Source organism: Cupressus sempervirens, chromosome 9 (genome assembly GCF_028749045.1).
Source record: "Cupressus sempervirens isolate cs-2001-9-10 chromosome 9, ASM2874904v1, whole genome shotgun sequence".
In the NCBI taxonomy this organism is placed as follows: Eukaryota; Viridiplantae; Streptophyta; class Pinopsida; order Cupressales; family Cupressaceae; genus Cupressus; species Cupressus sempervirens.
Window position 1 is genome coordinate 659,884,449 of NC_143126.1, and position 18,775 is coordinate 659,903,223.

At 34.7% G+C, this 18,775-nt stretch overlaps 1 pseudogene across 1 annotated transcript; it reads left to right on the plus strand.

Annotated features, from left to right (window-relative positions):
* The first annotated feature begins 4,854 nt into the window (after positions 1 to 4,854).
* On the plus strand, positions 4,855 to 18,697 carry LOC149540473 (putative chromatin-remodeling complex ATPase chain; annotated as a pseudogene). Its single transcript, XR_016356406.1, has 25 exons — positions 4,855 to 5,878; positions 6,465 to 6,596; positions 6,874 to 6,977; positions 7,111 to 7,223; positions 9,816 to 9,913; positions 10,020 to 10,199; positions 10,304 to 10,525; positions 10,703 to 10,837; positions 10,934 to 11,216; positions 11,339 to 11,412; positions 11,497 to 11,717; positions 11,804 to 11,889; positions 11,973 to 12,068; positions 13,702 to 13,886; positions 14,135 to 14,166; positions 14,340 to 14,416; positions 14,503 to 14,599; positions 14,685 to 14,754; positions 16,404 to 16,461; positions 16,555 to 16,613; positions 16,704 to 16,869; positions 17,097 to 17,275; positions 17,508 to 17,723; positions 17,915 to 18,034; positions 18,144 to 18,697. The product of XR_016356406.1 is annotated as a putative chromatin-remodeling complex ATPase chain (transcript).
* Positions 18,698 to 18,775: the final 78 nt, after the last annotated feature.

The following is an 18,775-nucleotide window of genomic DNA, read 5'->3' on the forward strand; positions in this document are numbered from 1 at the left end:
AGATGAAAATTTCAATGCAATGCGACTATATACACACGCAATGATTCTACCAGCTCAAATACTTGTAAAGCCAAACATTCTCGTTGAAATTTTTGCAGGAAACTACAACACGCAAGATGGTATTGTAAATGGGTCAAACGGAATATTTAAAGCATATACCAAACAACAAGAAATAGACATAGTTTGGATACAATTCAATGATACAAAAATTGGCCAACAACAAAGAAATAAACTTTACCAATACTACATTCCAGGCATTCAAAAAGAATGGGTTCCCATCCTTCGAATTGCAAAGCCAATTCCAAAAATATCAACTATCGAAAAAGTTCGAACTAGAAAACAATTTCCAATACAAGTAGCATGTGCTAGAACAATACATAGAGCCCAAGGCCTCACAATGGACGGCCTTGCATTTGATCCTAGTGGCATAACACAACACGGCTTAACATACACAACACTTTCAAGAACAAGAACAATTAATTCATTATATCTTTTGAAACCTTTGATTCCAGCAAACTTCAAAATCCACAATAAAATTCATCATGAAATGTCTCGGCTACACTCAAATGCAACATGGAAACTTGAAAATCAATTTTCTTGTATAATTCACAATACACACATATTGCTATGTACATTGAACACGCGCAGCCTACATGCTCATGCAAATGACATCTTAAATGATTATGCTATAATGTCCACTGATATCATATGCCTACAAGAAATTTTTTCCCTCCCACGCAATACTGATATTTTGTTTAAAAAATACAACCATTCAATGTATCATATACATGGTTTAACAATACTTACTTCAAAAAATCTTTTCGTGACCAATTCAATAGAACATAGATCAAAAAACATCGAAGCCATGACAATTATAGTTAATGAATCAGATTCTCAAGTCAATATCTGTAATATTTACATACGACCACACACAACAATTGCCGAAATCAAAATGCTTATTACTGAAATAGCTACAAGCTACATATCAAAAAACAAGCTTTACATTGTTGGAGATTTTAACATAGACATGTCCATAGAAAACATAATCACAACAACACTCATGAAACATATGCAAAAATACAATATTCAATTCATGCTAAATCAAACACATAGCATAAACAAACCACTCATTGATCATGTATGGACAAATTCACCAGCAAGTATCTGCTCCATTTATAAGACTGAAGCATACTGGACAGACCATCTTGCAACATTCATACAACTATATGCAATTTGATTCTAGTTTCTGTTATGTTTATAACAGCAATGACTCCACCAAAGCGACTAGCAAGTGAACTGCCACAAGATCACCAGGAACTCACTAAAAGGTATTTTGAATCTGAACTTTTCAATCTTTTCATTTTTGCAAATATTTTTGAATAAAAACTATTGACCTTTACTTATTACAGGCCAAAAGAAGACAATGAACCATGCATACTAATAGAAGATCTAAATGCAAAAAAAGGAGGCCAAAGTTTCAAAGGTGATGTCTTAGTAGTTTACAGAACTTTCCTAGACAAAGCAACCAAAACACGTGAAGTTCTACGTGCTGATCTTATAGATTCCAAAGGAGAGCTTACTATAACATTAAATGTCAGTGGCAACAACCTTCTCAGTAAATATGAAAGTAAAATAATTCCAGGCATGGCATTAAAAATAACAGACTTTGACATCGAACCAAAATCAGATTTTGATCGAGGAGACAATGACTGCATACTAATTCTAAAATATTCCAGCATGGTTGAAACAATACCAACTATATTGCATGAATATAGATTCATTCCTGGTACAACTATAAAGCAATTACTCACAAGCACAGCTGACTACTCCACTGGAACAATTGCTGCTATTGTTTTAGCAGCATACAAAAAAGCTACTCAATATGTGCTCGAAATCAAGGATGGAAATAGTGACATGAGCAAGGCACTGGTAAGCTTATACACATAACTTTATTGATAAATCTATGAAAATAATTATCCATTTTTTGTCTTTCCATCACATTTTAGAATTGCACTATGGAAAATTAAAAAAATTAAAAACCTAACTTTGCTATTTGTGTTTAGCTATATATGCATTCAAGTTTCACATCCCAATACATTCAGATATACAAACAGCTTGAAAGAAATGAAATACCATCACTGGTGTTTAGGAGCATAGCTAAAAAAAATGATCAAAAACCAGCTCTACGAACAACTCCAGCAACATTTATCTGCAAACTATATAACAAAAGAGTAGTAAATGCACTCCACGCACTGCTGCAAACTCCAATTCATGCAAGTTATTTCAAATCCTTTGTCAATTTAATTCAATATTTCATTTTCTATGTTTTAAAGCGTACTAATACAAGCACACTATGAATAGGTCAAGGGAAATTTAACTGTTGAGAATCCATATTCAAGTCCATTCCATGCTTTTTGCCCAAAATGCAACTACAAATTTGAAAGCTATGGAGCACTAGAAGGAGAAAAAGGTCACTGCAACAGATGTAATGAAACTGTCTCATACAAATATTCATTGTACCTGAAAGCAATTATCACAAATCATAGCCAACAACCAATTCATTGCTCTATTGAAAACAGTCTTGTGCAACAATTACTTCCTGCTCTTAAAAACATAGATTATCAGCAGTACATTGATGACAAATCACAAGTAATATTTATGCTCCGAGACTTTTTAGCAAGTGGCACATATACTCTCAACCAATACAACACCATTACACATGCAGTTCTTATGAACCAATAAACTACACATGAAACAACACAGGTACTGCCTCTTAATTCTTATTTGTTTATAATTATAAAAAGCACATACATTTTCTCTATTACATGTCATTTGCAATGCATTAATCATAGTACTAATTTTGCAGGCTTCAGATCTTGGCATTCAATGTAAATACACTATCTATATCTTCCACAATGTAAAAATGCATATATACTATCTCATCCACATAACTCAATTGTCTTCAAATATCAGGTTCGTGAAATATACACTACATAAGCAACTAGGATTCAAATTTCTATTTTAACATCGCATTTTATCTTCATGACCAGTACATAGCTGTAAGTATTTCATAAGAATACATGCACCTATGTTTAAATCTGTTTATTTCTGTTTATCAGGATGAAATTATTGCAAGGATCAAAGAGAAGACAGATTTTGCATTATGAAATTGGACAGAAATAAGAACCTCATTTTGATCTATTTACCTGCTATCAAATTAACGATAATATTATATTTTTCTTTTGGTATATTACAACAATATATGTACAGTGCTATCTCTGTATCAAGTTATAATGTAATAGACTTTATCCATGCTTTGATTTGCATATTATCTATCATACCGAACTTTTGTAATTGACTATGTATATCTGTCTATAAAAATATAATTCTCCCTCTCAGCCCTATAAATAGAATGGTTCTAATGTTGTCAGAGATTGTCATTTCTAATATGTTATCTACTTCATGATAGTTAATTCATTGCTTGCGAATGCTGTCTGTCCTTTTGTTGGTCTCTCACCAATTGATCTTGGTCATTGGTCTTGCAAAATGTCTTTTTTTGAAGTCACTTGTATCAGTGAGACCGTTAGAGAATGCATCATGGATCAACAATGGAAACTGGTATGATCATTTCAATTCTCATTTTCTCTTTCTATGTTATTCCTATTATCAGAATGTGTACTACTTTAGTATAGATAATTTCAGGTCTCCCCATACAGTTATGCTATTAAAGATGGCATTGCACCACATTAAAAAGCATGGACATCTGTGAAATTATTTGCTTCTAGCTACTCTTGCAAATATATAATGTTTCTGTTGAATGCAGCCAGAGCCTATATTAGTAAGATTAAAGTTCAAAGTCTGTTAAAACATTGTAAAGTTTCAAAGTCTGTTAAATAGTTAAATACAATCTTCTTTCTTCACTGTTCAAGACCAGTTAATAGATGTGCACTGAACCCTCTTTTTAATTTATCGATTAACTCTACTCCAGTTCACAAAAATGAACATGCATTACAACAATCTATCTAATTTTAAAAAACAACATCTTCTGTTTTTGTGCTTAGTTCATTCTGTCAAAGCAGTAAACAGGCAAAACAAAGATGATATCTCTTGCATTGTAGTTTATTTCAGATGATTCATCTTATAGCTAGTAATGGGCACAACTACAACTATTCCCATGGTTCTACTTTAGATCAAGGCAGTGATTCTGATTCATCTGATTATGACTGTATAGTTGCTGATTAGTCTAGAAGATTAGCAGATTTTTTATACTTGCATATTGTACAAAACTAAACCTCTCAGAACAGTAGATCCACTAAGTTCTCTCTAATTCATGTTACCTTCCAGGTGCTAAACATAGAGGAAATACTATTGGCCTATATTTAACATATAATATCGAATTACTGCTTGACATTGAGTTGTGTGCTATTTAATGTCATAGTTCAAAGGTCATTTAATACAGGCCTTTCAATTTAGATCTTCTGAAAAATGTAAACACTGCACACACTTAGATAAGGCGACTAAGCAATCAGTGATAATCTATAGTTGAATTGTTACAGACTATTTTTATACAGCTATCAATTTATGATTCATAATATTAATGTTGTCAAATCGACATTAAGCGTAGATCAATTTGCATTAAAGTTTTCATATTCATTCAATTTCATGTTCTTCACAAAATTTGATTAATCTGAATTTGGAGAGTTTTGCAAGATTTATTAACAAAACAAAAACCACCACCAAAAACCAGAAAAGAAGAAAAAGCAAAATGTACATTTCAATTTGATATAGATCATTTTGGAAATTCTGTATGAAGAATTTTATATTACAACCAAATAATTCTTGGTTATTTAAATGATGAATGTCTGATATGCCGTTGTAATCACAGAACTCAGCTATGTTGACTTCATGGTTTTCTCGCCAAAATTTGGCCATAGGGCTGGCCCTACTATTTTATGGGCAATCTCCTCCTTTCTCGCCCATTGGGACATCTCCAACTACAGCTAGCCCATCTCCAGAAGGCTGATAGTCTTCTGGTTGCTTCCATCCGAACAAAGTAATACAGCAGCTGGCCCGTGTGGGATGGAAAGAAAATGGATGGTAGGCAGGTCCCCCCGGATTGTAGGGCGCTGCTTTTGTTCGAGAACATCGGTCCATCCCTCGGCCCTACTATCTATAGGCAACGGCATCTAGCTCCGGAAGGAAGTCAACTAGCAACTATCAATAATAAGGCAACCGGACCGTGGCTGGGAAGCAAGAGCATACCGGACGATCCAAAGTTAGGATGTGATGTTAAGTTCTAGCCCTCAACGGCATACCGGACGATCCAAAGTTAGGATGTGATGTTAAGAACAGACTGTGACCTTCAGCCTAAACTATTATGAACGCCATCGCTTTCAGTTTCGGTGGCTTAGGGTTAAGTTTTCACACACCTTTACTATTTCTTTACTTCATTAGCTTCATGGCAGGAACTGTGACGCATTGCGTCCCTTGTTAATCAATAAATATCTTATGCTAACGTTACCGCCATTTCGATTCAGTAAAGCAAATCGAAGGAAAAAAATTACCTAGTGTTTGTGTATTTCTCAAACCTTTGACCTAGTCGAGGTCGTCGGATCGATTCTCTGAGCTGCCATGGCTAAGCGTAAGGTTGAGAGCACGTCCGCATCTTCGTCTGAAGCAGAGCCCTCTTCTTCCGAAGAAGAGCAGCAGCGGAACAATACTGATGAATTGGGCCCCGACGATGAGGAGGAGATCGAGGCCGTGAACAGGATGGCTCCCTCCGAGGAAGAGGATGACGATGCCGAACCAGATGATCCTGCTGCAGATGCATCTAATCCAGACGTTGACAGAAGACGACGAGCTCGCCACGGATGACGATGTAAATTAAAATCCTTGGTTTATTTTGCCCTAGAGTTGTACATGCTCTGCTACAGTTTTCTCTATCTGCTTATATTGAAATTTTTACTTGGGCATTTGAAAATGACTGCCAAATAGCTCCGAGTCAAATCGAGCCAGCGTTTATTTGGCATCTCTCTCAGAGAAATAAGGAAGGTTCTGGAAGTAGGCTTTATGTTTTTAAAAGTGTCTCCGTGTTTGTTCCCGACATGAAAATTGGAAATTATGAGGACATGACTTTCTTTATTTGCCTTGTGAACCCTATATGTATTGAGCCCGTAATATGTGTATGGATTTTGAGCTACATATACTTTCCAGCCCTAGGTTATGTTTCAATTTTACTAATTAAAAATTGTGAAACACCATGTCCGATTTTCGTTGGAGAATATTGGCTTTCCTTGGTTAGGAGAGACGTGTTCTGTTGAAAAAAAACTCCAGTCATTTTACATTCGATATAATTTGGCTTATAGGTTTGGAAGGATTCAATAGAATTGTGGATGTGAAGAAACTGATTACATGTTCTTCGTATCTTTAATAATAAGAAACTGTTTATGATTGGATTCACTCAGGGTCAAAGAAAGCCAGTGAGTGCATAGGTTGCAAAGCGTGAAAGACAAAGGCTGAAAGAGCTTCAAAAGCTCAAAAAAGACAAACTTCATCAAGTGCTGTCACAACAAAATGCATTAGGAGATGCCGATACGGTAATATGACATTAAATAATTCATAACCGTGATTAGTTATATAGAGCTTCAGTGCAAATCGATATAGTTTTCTTATGTTTTCATGTAAAGTATGCGTTCATTTTATTTCTAGATGGTTTCAGTATAAATTAGCCCGGAGATATTTTCGGAGCCAATTAACCAATTTCTTTAGAATAATTTTAACACTTAATAATCTAGTAAAATTAGTGATAGATCTGATAATAAAAATAGCAAGAATTATTTTCTACCTCCTTAAGGAATGCTTCTCTGTTATCAGAACAACAAAGCAAAAGGGCGACTTAAGTATTTACTCAACCAAACAGAGATTTTTTCTCATTTTGCTCAAGGTGCTGAAGCAGCTGAAAAAAAACCAAGAGGAAAGTGAGTACGGCAACGTCTATACTCTCAATCGAGCAGTGTGTGGTTGATTTGTTTCATCTACCTATTGTCTCTCTGAAGCTAGCTTGAAATTAAATTGTGTCATTGTAATGAATTTCCCTTTTTATGATGGCAGGGGCCGGCATCAGTCAAAGAAAACTGAGGAAGAAGAAGATGAAGAATATTTGAAGGAAGAAGAAGATGCTCTTGCTGGTTCTGGAAGTACAAGATTACTCACACAGCCATCATGTATGATTCTTTGCCATCTAGTTGCAGTTGAATTACATTGTGGTTTGAGTTTTTAGTTTATAGAAATGGGAGGAGTCTGATACGATCTGAAGATACCTGCTGTCTCCCTTTGTCTGTTGATTTTGAGCACTGCTTATTCTGCTTCTGTTAGTGGTTGTTGTATATCTTGTATTTAGTTTCTGTTCTCTGATAATATTTTCTGAGTAGTTGTCTCTTAATCCTTTTTGAACTAATGGAATAGATCTGTTGCATTGAAATACACCATTGTTTTCACTTGGAATGACTTATTATCTAGATGGGTGTCTAGTATAGTTGGGACAATTTAGTGTCTTTCACAAAAATTGAAATGATATTATGTTATGATTAATCATTGGTTTAGTTAGGCCTGTGAATTCGGAACAAGGAAAGAATGCAACATGAGCATTTTTGTTCTGTTTTGTTGAAGCATTTGCTTCTCATGGGCTGTTATTTTAGCTGGATTGGGCCAGCACCCTTTCTATTTAATTCAAAAAGGGTTTTACATTAAAGTTTTCCTTCAGTATCTTCTTCTACTACAAAAAGTCCCATTATTTCATATGCAGACTTGCTTTTAATCCGCACCTATGGCTACGCTAGAGACAAAATCACAGCCCATTGACCTCCTGTTCATCTGCTATATATTAATTTCCAATTAATACATAAGTACATCATACTAGAATGATTGTATCATTAAACCAAAAACGAGCTTTATCAGTGACTGCCTACTTTAGCTGTGCATTGTCCTCTTTGTTTCCCAGGGTCCCCTAATTCCTGCCCATGGACTCACAGAGCTCCCTTCCCCATTCTTCTTGGCTCATGCTTTCAGATCCTCCTGATGTGAGCTACTTGTGTTATCACAGTGCAATCTGATTTGCAGCAGGCATGGGCTGGCCTTTTGGCGATGTCCTTGACATCTCTGGGGTTGCCCTTAATCCACTCTTCACCTGAGTCTGGGGGAGCCTGAACCTCTTCCTCTTCATTATTGTTGCTGTCCATCCCAAGATCTTCCTATTCCTTGCACACTCTGGTCCATTGTTTACTGGGTGGGGGATAATGTATGCCAATCTCTGCAGAGAGTCCACATTCCTATTTATAACCCCCAAATGCTCCTTCAATTCATTCAGCTCCACTGTTACAATAAGAGGAAACCTTGTCACCTTGTGCCCCTGGTGATATATTAGTGCTGTGGGACAGGTATCTTGTTTTCCCTATCAACATTGTCCAAGACTATCAATTTTGCCAAGGTAGGTGTGCTTGAATTGCTTCTTACCCGGTTGCCTTCACCTTTGGCACTCCTTGTGTCAGGGCAAAGGCCAAAAACATTGACAGGATGCCTGTGTTGACCCTGTATTTGTGACGAGACCACAGAATTAATACTAAATATACAAGGGCAAAGGTCAAAAACATTGCAGGGATGTCTCTGTTGATCCTATATTTGTGGTAAGACCTCAGAATTAACACTAAATATTAAGTGTTGCTTTTTCGTTGGTGACTTCTGGAAAGTTTCTCAAGCCAGTTACTGGAATGCAGATTTTACGATCTAATGATTTCAACAAATTGAATTATACATAAATCAATCAGTTTACCTACTGAATAGCTGGGTACTTAAGATCTGATTGTTATTTCATTTGGACATCCTGTACTGCAAGATTTCTTCTCTTTCAAGCAATAAAAACACATCAAATGTTTTTACATTTAAACTTCATGGAGAAGACATCTTAATAATGCATGTGATAACAAGTCTTCTTTGATGTCATGATGACTGCTTCTCTAGCTGTGAAACTTTCGTGATGGTTGAATTCTCTCTCTACTTGAAGCTAATTTATTGACTTATTTTTGTCCTTATATAAGAGTATACTCTGAGTTGGTTGCTCCCATTGACTGACATTGAATTTTGGGCATTTGTGGATATCAAAGTTCAGTGCAGCTCTGTTTTGAAAGATCTTAACGATAAAAACATTCTTTCTGGCAGTGTCAACATTTTAATTAAAATTTGTTTGAGTGGGTCTGTTTTGTCAAAAACCTAAATATAAAAAATACATAACCCAAATTTCAGGAAAACTCGTCAAAATCTGTTAACTGCAACTCAGGACAAGTCATCATATATGTAATCTGCAACTCAGGGCAAATCCTTAAAATATGTAAGCTGCAACTTGGTAATTTTTGGCCTGTTAATGTAAACTGCACAAATTAGTAATAGTATTTTTCATGTTCATTTTGTTGTGTCCTTAGATGACATGAAAACTTTTGCATCTGATTAGTTTGGTTTTGTTGTGCAATGTAATAGGCCCTTGACATCAGCATTTGGGCTTTTTTATATTCTTGTTTTAACTGGTTTGTTACATTGTTTAATATGTCTAATTAATTAATTCATCAGATAGTTATGTCAAATTTAAGTTAATTTATTTAAATAGAAATAAAGTCAGCATGTATTAAGACATAAATCCTGTTTCTCTGCAACATTTGACTTTTGTATGTGGAGATGATTGTTGCTGCAATTGTTTCTTCTACTTCATAGTTAACTTGGAGACTTCTTTTATGATTTTTGCTGTTTTTTTAATTGTATATGTTCAGGCATTCAAGGCAAAATGAGAGATTACCGGTTAGCCGGATTGAACTGGCTCATCTGATTGTATGAAAATGGGATAAATGGAATACTTGCAGATGAAATGGTAGTGGACATTCTCTAAACTTATTATATGATTTGAATTTTGTTTGTTTCTACAGAAGACTTTATGTAAATGCATTAAACATTTACTTTTGCTCTTTATTTTACAGGGGCTAAGAAAAACCTTGCAAACAATCTCCTTACTTGGATATTTACACGAATTTTGAGGAATATCAGGCCCACACATGGTTGTGGCACCCAAATCAACCCTTGGTAATTGGATGAATGAGATTCAACGATTCTGTCCACTTTTGCGGGCAGTGAAGCTTCTTGGAAGCCAAGAAGAAAGGGTTTGTATTTACTGATGAATATAATTGCCCAATTTTAACCTATTTCATTTTTAAAGGATTGTTAATCAGTTGCTGATGATTTTTGGCCTTCTTAAATTATGCAGGCAAACATCCGTGAAAATATATTGGTACCAGGGAAATTTGATGTGTGTGTCACTAGTTTTGAGATGGCAATTAAAGAAAGAACAGCAATTAAACGATTCAGTTGGCGATACATTATTATTGATGAGGCACATCGAATTAAGAATGAAAATTCTCTTCTTGCAAAAACAATGAGAATCTACAGCACCAATTACAGGCTTCTTATAACTGGGACACCTCTTCAAGTATGATGCATCTCTAGTCTTTCCAAGACTTATATTATGTTCCTATGACATTTTTATGCTGACATGTAACTTGACTCTGTTGATGTTGGTCCATTACAAATGAGTCTTATAGCTAGTACGAGCAGCCTTGTTATTTGTTAACTATTATTTAAATGGTCTATTTGCTTGTGCTTGCAGAACAATCTCCATGAACTTTGGTCATTACTGAATTTCTTACTCCCAGAAATTTTTAGCTCTGCTGAGACATTTGATGAATGGTTCCAAATATCTGGTGAAAATGATCAAGAAGAAATTGTTCAACAGCTTCACAAGGTACTTTAGTCAAATTTCTTTTGTTATCTACTCTTTCTTGGTAATTTGTATGCATCAAACATGGGTCTCCTTGGCTAAAATTTGTTTCACTTGAAGATTCTTTGACCTTTTCTGTTGCGGAGGCTTAAATCTGATGTTGAGAAGGGTTTGCCCCCTAAAAAGGAAACAATATTGAAAGTAGGGATGTCAGAATTGCAAAAACAGTTTTACCGAGCCCTTCTTCAAAAGGACTTGGAGATTGTCAATGCTGGAGGAGAGCGTAAGTGCCTACTGAATATAGCTATGCAACTGAGAAAATGTTGTAACCATCCATATCTTTTCCAAGCTGCTGAGCCAGGACCACCTTATACCACTGGAGACCATTTAGTCACAAATGCAGGTAAGTGTTGGTTTGGCATATCATTGTGGGTTCTATTTGATACTATCTTGGGTTTTGCCACACTTGTAGGTTTAATATGTTACTTTTGCTAATTATATTATCTGGGGTTTGCCATTTACCAGGCAAAATGGTTCTTTTAGACAAGCTTCTTCCAAAGCTGAAGGATCGTGATTCCCGAGTTCTCATTTTTTCTCAGGTAAGTTGTAGTTTAATGAAATTGTTTTAGAGTAGTATTGTTAACCATGCAAGAGCCTGTTTGAATATTTCTTGTCTTCTACAGATGACCAGGCTATTGGACATTCTGGAGGATTATTGTATGTACCGAGGATATCAGTATTACCGAATTGATGGAAATACAAATGGCGAGGAGCGTGATGCTTCAATAGATTCTTTCAACCAAGAGAGCAGCGACAATTTTATTTTCTTGCTTTCTACCAGAGCAGGAGGTCTGGGCATTAACCTTGCCACTGCAGATGTTGTCATTCTGTATGACAGTGACTGGTATGCACCTTTTATATGAGGAATATTATATTAGGCATGAACATTGCCACCAGAGTATTTGGAATTAAATTTTTTCAGGGTTACAGGAATCCTCAAGTAGATTTACAAGCGCAAGATCGTGCACATAGGATTGGCCAGAAGAAAGATGTTCAAGTCTTCCGATTTTGTACAGAGATTTGCATTTTTACTTGAGATGAACAAAATATTTCCAAGTTTTGTTGTCATTTTTTAAGATTTACTCTTCTATATAATTGCAGTATACTATAGAGGAGAAGGTGATAGAGAGAGCTTATAAGAAACTTACACTAGATGCTTTGGTCATACAACAAGAACGTTTGGCAGAGCAGAAAGGTAATATATCATTTAGGCTTTTGGGTCAATTGCAGTGATTACATGCTAGTTCATTTTATTTTTATGAATCAAGGTATAGCCCTGCTGCCTATTAAAGTTAATGGTTCACTTTAGTTTTTGCATTAAAAGCTCTATTTGTTGTGTAAGTGACCATCAGTGCTGGTTGTGTTCACAGTTTTTCAGTTCACCTAGCAAATGTTTTCAAAATGTCACATTTGATATTTACTTACTACTAAATAGAATTATTTACACATGTGGAGTGTCTTGAGTTCGAGTCTACTTGAGCTTAACACATAATAATAATTAATCTGAACAAATAATAATAAGTAAATAATCCAGGCTTTGGCCCATTACCTATAAAAAAGAAATAGGGTCTCTTACATGAGGCAGGGCCTCTTTTTTTGATAAGAAATACGATTAAGATGTTAAACTTTTTTATCTTTGCATTCGCTCATAATATGAGCTGTTCAGTTTTCATTTTTTTATTTTCTTAAGCACTTTAGGAAAGTGCTTAATTCAACGTGAACACTGTTGAATATAAAGCTTGATATTTTTGTAATGCCAGGCATTTGGATGAAGTAATATAAATCTTCTTATCTAAAATCAAACTCTCAGGAAGTTCCCAAAAGTGAAATCAGGGGACACTGTTGCCATTCTGTTTGACTTTCTTTTGGAAAAGTTTGAAGTTCGAGTAAATAAATGCTTTTGGGGTATCATCAAAATAAAAATATACAACTTGGGTAGTCTGAAATCCCCGAGGTCATATTGAACAATACCAAAGCTGAAGTTCTGATGCCTTAATCTAATATTTGTTCGAGGGGGCTGGGACAGAACTAATAAGAGACATTATTTAAATCTTCACGGAGACAGCTGTAGAAAATTTGTTAAAAAAGATGGACCCAGCATATTCCTACGGAAAATAAATCTGTCAACATTTGGAATGGAAATGATGTATGCTGTTGAAATCAATTTTTTTGTAAACTTTTAAAATTCTTATCTTATTAATATCATATGTTATAATTATCACTAATCAATGTGCCATTCTATGTGCATAGTATCACTCGTTGCTATTTTGTTTTTATTTAGTTTTTCAAAATAACATGAAATGAAGCCATACCACTTTGACTTGGGCATGACAAATGTTTCTTAGATGTGGAGGAATAACCATAGAGAACACTATTTTTTTGAAAACAAAAGATTTAGAGTTGTGATTGTCCCCGCATTGACAATGTGTGAGACAAGGGAACCTTAACAAGTTTGTACATGCATATTTACTGATTGGGCGGGGAACTAGAGCTTAACAGATGCATTGTGATTTTCCCTGGCTTGTGATCATTTATAAAAGGTCTTAGAGAAATGACTATTTGCTGAACAATCATCATGGTGATGTATCTTCAGTTTAGTTTGATATCGTGCAGTTATTTTTTCTTACTCTAGGACCACTTGAATATCAGATTTTATTATTTTGAGGTCTATAGCTAAAAGTAAATGCCTTTTCTGAGCTGTGTGTTTTATAAAATTGAAACATGACCTGTTATTTTGGTGCATTGTGATGATTTTGGCAAAATGTAGATTATCTAGCTTGTATTTTGATGGTACTATGCTAATAGTATGGTTTCTCTTCTTGTTGCAGCTGTGAATAATGATGAGTTGTTGCAGATTGTAAGGTTTGGTGCAGAGATGGTCTTCAGCTCAAAAGATAGTACCATAACTGACGAGGATATTGACAGAATAATTGCAAAAGGAGAGGAGGCTACTGAGAACTTGATGCAAAGATGAAGTTCACAGAAGATGCAATAAAATTCAAGATGGATGACAGTATGTGATCCCTTCCAAATGCACTAGTTTATGTGCTGTCTTTTTGTGTATCTTTTGCAACTAAATTATGTACTAGCAAGTATTTGTTAATAGAATATAATAAGATGCTAATATTTGGGGAAAGTTGTATGAGAGTAGCGTTTCCTATTTTAGGGGACAATATGTGTATTGAATTAATCTGTGTTATTATATATAAAAAAGTGAACTTGAGTTGAGTTTGTAAAGATGATGCCTTGTGTTTGATGCAGATGCCGAGTTATATAATTTTGGCGATGACAAGGTTAGAAGAATTCCTGAAACTTTTTTTTAATAAAAATTGCCTGAGGTGTTGTGTTAGTTATCTTTGGATTCCTTTCTTGTTTTCATTTGAAACTGAAATTACTGATCTTTGGATGTCTTTTCATTTGAAACTGAAATTGCTGATCTTTGGATGTCTTTTCATTTGAAACTAAGGACGACAGCAAGTTTGACCTGAAAAAGGTAGTTACTGAAAATTGGATTGAGCCTCCAAAGCAAGAACGAAAACGCAAGTATGTGTAATAAACTGATTGAAATAAAATTATCAATTGTTTTATCTTTTATTGTTTATTATAACTCTTCTGTGTTTGCATTGCAGCTACTCTGAGTCAGATTATTACAAAATTCAAACTAGTGATGAGACAGGGGGGACCACCAAAACCAAGAGAGCCACGAATTCCTCGCATGCCTCAATTGTAGGGAAACCGAGTTGCCTGTATTCAATTATTTTGTTTGTATCATAAAAAGGATTTTTTCAAACTTTTGATTATTTGTTGCTAGGCACGACTTTCAGTTCTTTAATACTCAACGATTGACAGAGTTATATGAAAAGGAAGTTCGCTATCTCATGGTTAGTTCCATTTTGCAGATTTTATAACAGTTTGTAATCATATTTATGACTCAATAGTAAATATGTTTATGCAGTTTGTAACCATTTCTCATGATTTCATTGTAAAATCTATTGAAAAGACTTCAAATAAATGGGTTCGTTAATTTGTTTTGGATCAGACAATATCAGGCTCCCTTTGAATATCAATCTTATGAGCTCCTCATCCATTGTTGCATTTGATGAAGTGTCAGACTCTCTCTGAATCTAATATCAATCCTCCTTTTCTTGCAAGAACATCCCCAGAGAGAGGAAAAGATCAAAGGCAAATAGCTCTTACAGTACACAGAAATAAAAATAAAAGATTAACTATGAAAATATAAATAAAGGTAGTTTTCAAGATATAATAATGGGAAAATGCTTCTCTTGTTTGACAGAGTTATATGAGAAGGCAGTTCACTATCTCATGGTTAGTTCCATTTTGCAGATTTTGTAACAGTTTATAATCATATTTATGATTCAATAGTAAATATGTTTATGCAATTTGTAACCATTTCTAATGATTTCATTGTAAAATCTATTGAAAAGACTTCAAATAAATGGGCTCATTAATTTGTTTTGGATCTCAGAGAATTTCAGACTCCCTTTGAATATCAATCTTATGAGCTCCTCATTCATTGTTGCATCTGATGAAGTGTCAGATTCTCTTTGAATCTAATATCAATCCTCCTTTTTCAGCAAGAACATCCCCAGAGAGAGGAAAAGATTAAAGCAAATAGCTCTTATAGTAATAGTACACAGAAATAAAAATAAGAGATTAACTATGAAAATATAAAATAAAGGTAGTTCTCAAGATATAATAATCAGAAAATGCTTCTCTTGTTTGATGGTCTCCTTCCTTTGTTTAGTCATGCCTTCATTCTACTGCATAATGCTGCAATGGATCTTCACATTTCATATATTGGCAGGACCTTCAAGACCATATGCAACCGTAATTCTGTGATTAACAAATTATTGAATGTGGATGTCTTTCTCTATGTGAAAAACTCAATCCGTCTCTAATGTGTAACTATTTGCATTTCATTTCTCAGTTCTGTTATCAGCAATATTCCAACTTCATGTCTGACACCTTCTCAATTTTCTAAGTAGGTTTAATATTAATGATTCTATATACTTTGTCATTATCAGTGTTGGACAAGTCTAATGAAGTCTTTTATCAGTTTAATGATATGCTGATGATTCTACCCATGTTTGAAATGATGGTGGCAATGTTTATTTTAAACTCATTGTTCAACCATGCACTTGTTAGCATTTTAATGTCAAACGCTTCCTGACAAAACTCTTACAAATTCAAAACCCTCCTGAATTGGATATTGGGTGTGAGAGAGTGAAGTCATGAATGTCCAGTTCTGAGCCACCACCAGCGTGAGTTGTGGTCCTTATATGTGTATATATATATATAACTAATTTCCATGAATCATATTGTATTAATTTCTCCCAATATGTGTAATGTATCTATAATTAAATACATATATAATATCTTCAATAGTTTAGACTCGTAGGTTTATTCAATTGAAGCTACCAAAACAATAACAATTATGTGCTATTATAATTCATTAACTAGAAATAACATCTATTATAATTCCCATTGTTTACTTCTTTTGGTCCTGCAGCAATCAAATCAAAGAAATCAAGCAAAAGATACCATCGGTGAAGGAGATGACACAGAAGGTATGCATGATAATGTTTATGTTTTAGATTATTGAACGTTTTTTCTGTTCTAAACCTCAGATCTTTCTGTAAATTTTTTTTTGTTTACTGTAGATGTTGGGGAACCACTTATTGCTGAAGAACAAGAAGAGAAAGAACAGCTATTGGAGGAGGTGAGAATGGTGTTAAAAAAGGCTTTGATTATGATTATCAAGTTTAATTGTGTGAATGAGTGTTTAGCTGACATTAATGTGATGCACTAGGGATTCTCGAATTAGACTCGAAGGGATTTCAATACATTTGTATGTGCATGTGAGAAGTATGGTCGGAATGACATCAAAAGTATTGCTTCTGAAATGGAAGGGAAGGCTGAGGATGAAGTTGAGAGATATGCAAAGGTTTTCAAAGATCGATATAAGGAGTTAAATGGTATGTTTGAGTATTAATTTCTGCATTTTTATTATTTAATGTCTGTACATGGTCAAGAAGGAAGGTAGTGTGGATTGTGGATCAATATATTTTTGTTCTGTCATTATTTTGATGTGAAGTTTTAAATTTGTAAAGTAGTACATTATTGATCAGCTCACATAAATTTATACCACTTTCTAAGTTCAAGATTTTGTCCAAGGTCTGTCTGATGAGTTGTGTGACTGCAGATTATGACAGAATAGTTAAAAATATTGAAAGGGGAGAGGCTTGAATATCTCGTAAGGATGAGATTATGCAAGTAATTGGGAAGAAGTTGGATCGCTATAAAAATCCCTGGTTGGAACTTAAGATTCAATACGGTCAGAATAAAGGAAAGCTGTATAATGAGGAATGCGATCGCTTTATGGTAACTTTTATCTGCCAACCAGATCCTATCAAACTACTCTTGCCTTATATTTTGGCTTTTTAATTGACCATTGGTTGATCTGGCTACATTTAAGTAAAGCAAGAAACAGTTGAGTTGACAAATTGTAATTTTAACTCTTAACCCTTTGAGACCCAAGTAGGCCTAGGTTATAACTTGTACTAGAGGGGAACTCTTATCACTAGATATCTGAATGGGGGTTTTCTATTTGCAGTTGTGCATGGTCCATAAGCTTGGATATGGAAACTGGGATGAGTTGAAGGCTGCATTTCGGATGTCACCTCTTTTTCGTTTTGATTGGTTTGTTAAGTCTCGCACTGCAGCTGAACTTGCAAGGCGTTGCAATACACTCATACGATTAGTTGAAAAGGAAAACCAGGAAGTAGATGAAAGGGAGCGTCAGGCCCATAAGGATAAGAAACTTGCTAAGGTACAGGATAGGATTCATTAGTTGTTTATTTTCTTTTTTCCATAACTAAATTTTAAATAATTTATACATATCCAAAGTTACATTGTTATGGTTGAGGCAAATAAAAAGTTTTTGAAAATGTTGGGATTTATAAAAACTAATTGGCATGTATTGTAGAAAGTTGGTCATTGACAAAATATGTTGGACTTCAGAACACAACTCCTTCAAAAAGGCCACCTCCAAAGACTTTTGCTATTGAGCCTGCGTCCAGTACTGGTGGCATGTCTGCTAAGAGAAGAAAACAAGCCAGTATGGATGACTTTCTTAGTTCTGTATGTATATCTGTAGATTTCTGTTCGTTCAATTGCTTTCTTGACTTTTCATCTATCTTAAAACCCTGAGTATCTGTTTTATTGAATTATTTTGTTGTACATGCAGCAGGGAAAGCAGAGGAGGTGAAAACTAATTTGTGAGGTTCAGCTGGTAGTTCGTATGTCATTTTTTGGCAGTTCTGCCAGGCTGATTTTGTATTATATATCTTCATTTTTCTTGAGCTGAGTAAGATCCCGCGAGTTGTGACAAACAGGAGGGTCTAAAGCAACAACTTGGTCAATTTGCTTTGGATTAATTTTGAGCAGACTGGCCTATAAATCCTTTTAAGGATATGAAAAACTTGCATTCAATTATTTGTGAGCATATTGGGCTTTCAAATCTTTTTAGGATATTAAACCACTTGCAGTCAATCAATTGTAAGCAGATTAATCCCGGAAGCCTTTTATAGAATATGAAACCACTTGTGTTCATATAAAACATACCAGTTCTTACCTTTTGATGCCATCCAAAAGTCGCAAATATAATTTGTTATCAGCATTGCGGTGGACATTGAGAGAAATAGTCATTGTGCTATGGTGCGCCCTTTGTTGAAATTGTAAGACTTTCGTGGTACAAGCAATATTTATTTTGCTTATGAATCTCCATGCATATCTTTTTCTAAATCTTTTTTTATGGTTATCCCATTCAGATTTAGCTAATTTCTATTTAGCATAATTTTCATTCTCAGTTGAGCAAGGTAC